The sequence below is a fragment of the Vigna umbellata genome, chromosome 6 (genome assembly GCF_029865625.1).
Source record: "Vigna umbellata cultivar VRB3 chromosome 6, Vumbellata_1.0, whole genome shotgun sequence".
Lineage (NCBI taxonomy): Eukaryota > Viridiplantae > Streptophyta > Magnoliopsida > Fabales > Fabaceae > Vigna > Vigna umbellata.
The window spans coordinates 8585054-8593415 of NC_142170.1; the positions used below are offsets into that span (position 1 = coordinate 8585054).

Consider the following 8362-nt stretch of genomic DNA (forward strand, 5'->3'; position numbering starts at 1 on the left):
TCTTGCGATGATCATCCAATCCTTTGGATGTGAGCAGTAGGTGATGATGTACCCTTGGAGCAAGCGTTGGAGAATGAGGAAGACCCAGCTCCTAGTGCTTAGGATTTCTTCTAGCTATGATGTTCAATAGCTTTTTATTTTGAAAAACTTCTAGCCTTCATTTTAGCATGATCTGTATTTTGGAGAATTATGAGCTTGTACTTATATTTTAAAGTTTTCCAGTCAGACTTGGATAACTGTACTCCTAATTCCATCTATTGCGTACTCCTAACTGTTTCTATTATTATAATTGATGCATTCTACGTATATACTTTGTTATATATTTTGGGATGTCACATAATAAAATATACTTTTATATAATTTATTATTAAATAAAAGAAAGTAACATTTCAAAAATAAAATTTTAAAATATGTGTACATTATTTATAAATATTAAAAAATCACTTTAATAATAGATTATATACTCATAAAAATTGTAATGAACTGTTTAAACTTAATCATAATTATCTATTTTTCTTAATCTTATTTATTCAATTTTATTTTATTACCGAATTCGATGAAACCGTGTATTGAAATTCATTTCAAAATTCTTCCATTTGTTTCAGATATGAATTCTCATGTCTATTCATATGTAAGGCCTCACCTTTTAACTACATTCTAGGAAAGTAACAAGAAGTTTGGTGTCTCTATGTTTCTGGAAACCAATTACACGTGCAACATTGGAGGTTTGCAACTTCAACACTTTTAAAGTTTGAATTTAATATAATTTAATATTATAAATTAATAAATTCACACTCTCTTCTCTTTGATTTATATAAAATAATAAATACAACTTTAATAAATTCAATTTGAAAAAATATTTATATCAAAAATTTTCTCTTTATTATATTATGTATTTTTCAGATAATATATTGTAATAAAATATTATTTACTTCACATTATAATATTAATATTTTTTTAATTTAAACTATATAAAAAATTCAAAAAATAAGAAAATATTATAATAACATTTACTTTTATAAAATTGAAATAGAAATAAAATATATATCAATAATAATAATAATAATAATAAATCAAATAAGTTACAAATTGAAAATAAATTGTAACTTATAAAATAAAAGTTTGTGAAATAAACTATTTTATATTTATAAAATATTTTATATTAATTATATTATCATTAACTTTTTATTATTATTGAGTATACTCATCAACTTTAATACTACTTTGTTTATCTTTTTTCAAATTAATTGCATTTAAAACTTCATAAGATAATGTGGAAAGGCGTCATCCACCAACACAAACTTAGTTATATTTATTGTGTTTTCTACTTCTTCTTCATTCAAAGTCATATTTAGTTTTTTCAAAATGAGTGGAGCATATGTCATGCTGATTCATAAAGTTTATGATGTCATGGATAGTACTTTGTATTATTTGTACAAAACTCACTAACTTTAATCATGGACATTATATTTTTAAAAATAGATAAAATATTGTATATTTTAATTATTTTTTACTACCAATCATTTTACTGAACTAACTTTCGTTTATAAGGGAAATATTATTCACATAATTTAAGTAAAATATAGAATATTTAATAAAGTTGATAAGAGTTCTATTTTATATTAAAAATAATACCTAATACCTGTCATGTCTTAAGTTAGTTAAATATTAATATTAAGGTTTAAACCCTCCGTTGGTCCTCAAGTTTGTATGAAAATCTCAGTTGGGTCCTCAAGTTTTTTTCTGTCTCAATTGGGTCATATTTTTTGTAAAAATGAACACATTTTACCCTAACCGTTAAATTGTAACAAACGGCGTTAGTTGGTGCTGACGTGTTGCATACTTACGTGGAATTTTTATTACGTGGAATTTTTATTTAATTTGAGAAATTATGACATGGCAACCTTTATGACGTGGCGATTGACGTTAATTTGTTGTGATAGAACAGAGTTGAGAATTAAGAAGTGTGGAGTAACAGAAAGAAGCAATGGTGTTCTCCAAGGAAGCTGGATCGTCTTCCTACTCCCTTCCACCATATCCCAGAGAAGACACCCCTCTCCTCGGGAAGGCTCCGCCTTTGTCCTCCAATCCCAAGACCTTCGCTAACATCTTCATCTCCATCGTCGGCGCCGACGTGCTGGGCCTCCCTTACAGCTTCAAGCAAACGGGCTGGCTCATGGGTCTGCTCATGCTCTTCTCCGTCGCTTTCCTCACCTACCACTGCATGATGCTCCTCGTCCACACACGCCGCAAACTAGAATCTTTAACGGGCTTCACCAAAATCGCCTCCTTTGGCGACCTGGGTTTTACGATCTGCGGCCCAGTGGGCCGCTTCGCCGTCGACGCCATGATCGTCCTCTCCCAATCCGGCTTTTGCATCAGCTACCTCATCTTCATTTCCTCCACCCTCGCGTTCCTCACCAACAACGAAACGACACCGGTTTTCCTAGGTTTCACCCCCAAGGTTCTGTTCCTCTGGGCCTGCTTCCCCTTCCAGTTAGGACTGATTTCGGTTCGCACTTTGACTCATTTGGCTCCGCTGAGTATCTTCGCCGACGTGGTTGATCTTGTTGCGAAGAGTGTTGTCATGGTCGAGGATGTTTTTGTTTCCGTTAAGAATAGGCCAGATTTGAAAGTTTTCGGGGGTTTGTCTGTGTTTTTGTACGGTATAGGTGTGGCTGTGTATGCTTTTGAGGGAATCGGGATGGTTCTACCGTTGGAAAGTGAAGCGAAGGATAAGGAGAAGTTCGGTAGGATTTTGGGTTTGGGGATGGGATCGATTTCAGTGTTGTTTGGTTTGTTTGGGGGTTTAGGTTACTTTGCATTTGGGGAAGAAACTAAGGGTATTATCACAACCAATTTGGGTCCTGGGGTGATTAGTTTTTTGGTTGAGTTAGGGCTTTGTATCAATTTGTTTTTCACTTTTCCGATTATGATGAATCCTGTGAATGAGGTGATGGAGAGAAGATTCTGTGGAGTTTTGAAAGTGGAAAGGAAAGGGTGAAACTTTGAAGATGGAAAGACATATGGAGTGTGACAGTAGGCAATGGCGTGAGTGAGTGTTGGACTGCATCAGCATCAGAGAGAACAGCCCATAAAGAATAAAGTTGAGTCCGGTGTTGCCAATGGGGGAGGAAGCAGAGGGGAGAGAGGAGAAGATCTGGTTCTAGTCATAAAGGTTGCCATGTCATAATTTTTCAAATTAAATAAAAATTCCACGTAATAAAAATTCCACGTAACTATGCAACACGTCAGCACCAACTAACGCCGTTTGTTACAATTTAACGGTTAGGGTAAAATGTGTTCATTTTTACAAAAAATATGACCCAATTGAGACAGAAAAAAACTTGAGGACCCAACTGAGATTTTCATACAAACTTGAGGAGCAACGGAGGGTTTAAACCTAATATTAATGGTATGTACTACCAACAAATAACACTTTGCGTCAGCCATGTGAATATACAAGCATGGGAAACGAAAAATATGAGATGTAAGGAAATAATTTTGTACTACATATATAATCTCGTACTTATATTAATTTTATTTAAAAATAAATCCAATCATATAAATTAAATAAAGTGGATGTTTAATAAGAATTATTTCAAAGGATAAGTAATTTTTTTTTAAACTTTCCTTTCAAAATTGTCAGAAACATCTTTTCTCAAGGTAAACTCAAGGTAATATTTGATTTGAATCTTTTAAATCTTTATGAAAAAATAAAAATAATATTCTTAAAGCTGAAATTTACATATTGTTATATAGAGTTATAATTACTTTAACGTAAACATTATTTGAAATAAAATAATTATTCATTGTGTTTTCCGTGTTCCACAAATAAAAAAAATGTTAAATTATGTTTTTGTTTTTATTTTTGTTAAAAAAATTTAATTGAACTTATTTTTTTACGCGCTTAATTTGATTTATATTTTTAAAAGTTTGATATAATAAGATTTTTTTGTCAGTATTTTCTCTATGTATTAACAATGTTAAAAATATATCATTAGTTCTTTTGTGGTTTTTGTATTTCTTAATTTTTATATAAATAAAAATTAATCACGTATTAAGTTAATATTATGTCACATAATCGTGACACTGATGTGAGAATGATATAAAACATTTTATTTATAATGAATAGTGTAATAATAAAATAATGATAGTTTTATCATTTTACAATTAGTGTCAATCCTAAAATACTAAATTTTTAGATTCTTTCAAAATTAGCATCTTATTTTTTCTTTCTATGTGAATACCTTAATAAGTCACTTTCTCTATGTGAAAATAAGTCATTTTCTCTATGTGAATATTTTAGTAAGTCCATAAATCAATGTAAGATCTCCACTGTATTAAATAAATAAGAAAGTTGGACACAGTATAAATAGAAAAATTAATAAAATTATTATCTTAAAGTTTAAAATAAAAATTGATGTTAATTCTTAAAATTGGCTGAAGATATATTTTATTAGTATTGAATTTTCCCTTAAATTTTTGTTTCGGTGTACTCACCAAAATGGAGAAGAAATAAAAAAAAAACTTTGAACTAATAATTTTCATATTTTAAAAACAACCTTATTATTTTTTGTTGATTCCTTTTCTTCCCACGAACGATGCGACGAGGGAAAGACGTGAAAACATAAATCTCTTTTCCATTCAGGATGTGGAGGACATGGTCCATGGTCACATGGTTAGCTGTATTTGGACATATAAACTTCATTATTATTCTAAGAAGATGATGGAGAAGACTCTACTGTACAGACACGTCACTTCGATCGATTGGAACAAAACTAGGTCTTCAAATGAATGCTTGATATACGTTGGAAATTCAAATATGAATTTAAGTTTCACAAAAGATAAAAATAAAAAAATAAAATACTATATAAAAAAAATGAAAGACCTATTAATTTATTATTTTAAAATTTTAAATTGAGAGTAATGTCAATTCTTTATATGATTGAACTTAGATCTGATTAGTATTTTGTCTTTCCGGTAAACTTTCTGTTTGTTAAATCTAACAGTAATATCAAAGTTAATGGTTCTTATGGATGATCGACTCAAACTATTGACCCAACACATTGGCCCCACGTTTTCATTTACTATTTCCTCGCTCCTTAACTTTTACACGTATTTCCTTTTCTGTTCGTCAATACTATGTTACGATTCTCGACTAATAATTCACATTGGACTTTACCCTCAATACCATGTTTATGAACCAAAATATTGACTTCGATTCAAATTATATATATAATGTTAAGGACTTAATTCAAAAATAAATTATAATTTTTATTAATAATAAAATCTAATTTATATATTAATAATTTTTAATTTATAAAATGGTGTCTAATCTAATCAATTAACAAATTATTTTGATTTCTAAATTTTATTGTTATGATTTTCTTATAATAATTAAGCAAAATAAATAAATTGTTAATATATTAAATTATAGGTATTTATAATATTTTAATTCCTATAATTAATTTTTTTTATTACAACACAACTTTAATGCAACATATATAAATAATATAATTAATTATTTGATTGTATATAAAAAAAACCTAAAAATAAAAATAATATAATTATAATTATAAGAGAGGATAATATAGGACATAAGGCTTCTGTGACAGAGTAGCATCGCAATTATTGTACAATATTAAAAAAAATCAATTATAACGGCTTGTGATCTAAACTGAACCACGTCAGTTATATTGGATAATATTTCAACTTTTTTTTCCTTTGTTTGAATCAGGTGTGAACAAATGAGATTAAAGTAATAATAAAATAAAGGATGTAACAAGCAGATATCCTTATCAAAAAGAAAAAAAACAACTGATTTGATTAGGATCTAATTTTATGATTTATAGGTAAAATAATATTTGAGAATATAATTAACGACACAAATCGTTTTAGAAGAAAACTAAAATTTTATTTTAATGAAACGTCTTTTCCATAATGACGTGCTCTTTTAAAACTCAAAAACATAATTCCTTGTTGATCACTTTATTAAAAAATTAGTTTTAACTATTAAAAAAGATTTAAAGAATGAAGAAAGAAATAATAAATATTTTAAAGTTATAATTAAGTTTTGAATAAATTAATGTAAAAATGATTTATAAATTTAGAAAATTAATATGTTTATAAGAGTATAATAGTAGGTTTTGTATAAGTATAATGCATAAAGAATAAAGCATGTACAGAAAATATAAACTAGATTCTATAAAAATATAAAAGATATGTAAAAATATATAGAGTAAACTCACTAAAAATACAAATAAATGTAGGAAGAGACTTGTTTAATGTGTATTGTTTGATTCGTCTAATTAGTACATTAACAAACTTGATTGATACATGTTGTTAAACTCATCTAATCAATATATAGACACAATAGTCTAATGTATATTGTTAGACTCGTCTAATGAGTATATCCACAAACTTGTAAAATGAATATTACAAGACTAATTTAGTTAGAGAATTGATAAAATCATCTAATGTATATTAATAAACTTATTTAATATGTGCATGAACAAATTTGTATTGCTAACTTATCTTGTGTGTGATAGATGTATAGGTATGTTTGTTAATGTATTCTTAAACTCATCTAATCGATATAGAATAACTCATATAATATTGTTTGTTATACTCATATAATAATTGTATGAATAGACTCGTTTAATGTGTATTACTAGACTTGTCTAATATTTTTCATTGTACTCATCTAATCAGGGTATGAATAGACTTGTCTAATTCATATAACAGGATTCATATAATTAGTGAATGAAAAAACTTGTCTAATGTGTCTTAATAATCTCATTTAATTTATTTGTGGAAAGACTTGTCTAACATACATTGCAAAAGTCGTCTAATCAATATATAAATGACTCACCTAATGTGTACTGTTAGACTTGTATAATCAATACATTGATACACTTGTCTAATATTTTTTGTTTTACTCATCTAATTAATGTATTATTGAATTGTCTAATAATTTTTGTTATACTCGTTTAATTAATGTATGAAATGGTTTGTCTAATATTTTTTCTATATTCATTTATTTAGTGTATGGAAAGTCTACTCTAATGTGTATTGTTAGGCTTGTGTAATTTTTTTTCTATATTTTATAAATCAATATATGAAAAGACTCATTAAGTGACTATTGATAAACTCATCTAATCAATACTTGGAAAAACTTATCTAATTTGTATGGTTGGACTTGTATAATCAATATATGGACACGTTCATATAACATGTAATGCTAGACTCATCTTGTCTACAAGTGTATATTCAAACTCATGTCATGTGTATTGTAAAATTTGTTTAATTAGTGAGTGGACAAACATGTCTAATTAGTGAGTGAACAAACTTGTCTAATTAGTGAGTGGACAAACTCGTCTAATTAGTGAGTGAACAAACTGGTTTAATCAGTGAGTGGACAAACTCGTCTAATGTGTATTAATAAATTCTCTAATTTGTGTATGAACATACTTGTCTAATGTATCCTATTAAACTCGTCTAAGCGGTGTATAAACTTGTTTGACTAGTGTATGTTCTATATTTATTTAATTAGTGTATGGTTGGAGTCATCAATTAATGTATGTGCATACTTGTTTAATGTGCATTGCAATACTCGTCTAATTAATATAATGTTAGACTCGCCTAATCAATATAAATATAATATATTACTAGACCCATCTAATAACAATATACATATATTTTAAGACAATTTGTTTGTTATTTTTACTTTTTGTTTTAATTTTATGAAAGTCACAAGCTCTCATAACTTGAAGTGAGAAATAATAATAAAATATTTAATAAATATAAAACAATTTATAATATTAAAAAGTGAGATATTTTAATTATAAATATATATTTTAAACTCCATTATTAACTACATTTTTTTTAATTTATTTAGTTACAAATATAATTATTTAGGACTTTAAATGAAGTTATGTGATTCATACTAATTTTTTTTATTAAATAATATCAGTTTAATTTTTAAATAACAAAAATATGAAGAATATTCAAGAAATATTTATATAATAATTTAATGTAAAAATTATAAATATAATTTTTCTGTTGACACTCTTTTGTAAGATAAAATTATTACATGAATTTTTTTATATAATAGTGTAAACAATTTCTATTATTAATAAATATATATTATTTTTTAAAATATTATTTCAAAAAAATAAAATTAAATATATTTTTTAAATTTAATTTTATAAAATGACCAAATAATTAAAAATCATCAAAGGATAAGATTAAAAAGGAAAAAAATAATATGGAAAATAATTAACATTTTAAATATTAGTGATAATGTTGTTGTTGATGCGATGAAATTAATACTACTAAATTATGACAATTTTATCATTGT

At 26.8% G+C, this 8362-nt stretch overlaps 1 pseudogene; it reads left to right on the forward strand.

The window, feature by feature from the left end:
- The first annotated feature begins 1970 nt into the window (after positions 1-1970).
- On the forward strand, positions 1971-3004 carry LOC148196743 (amino acid transporter AVT3A pseudogene; annotated as a pseudogene).
- The last annotated feature ends 5358 nt before the right edge of the window (positions 3005-8362 follow it).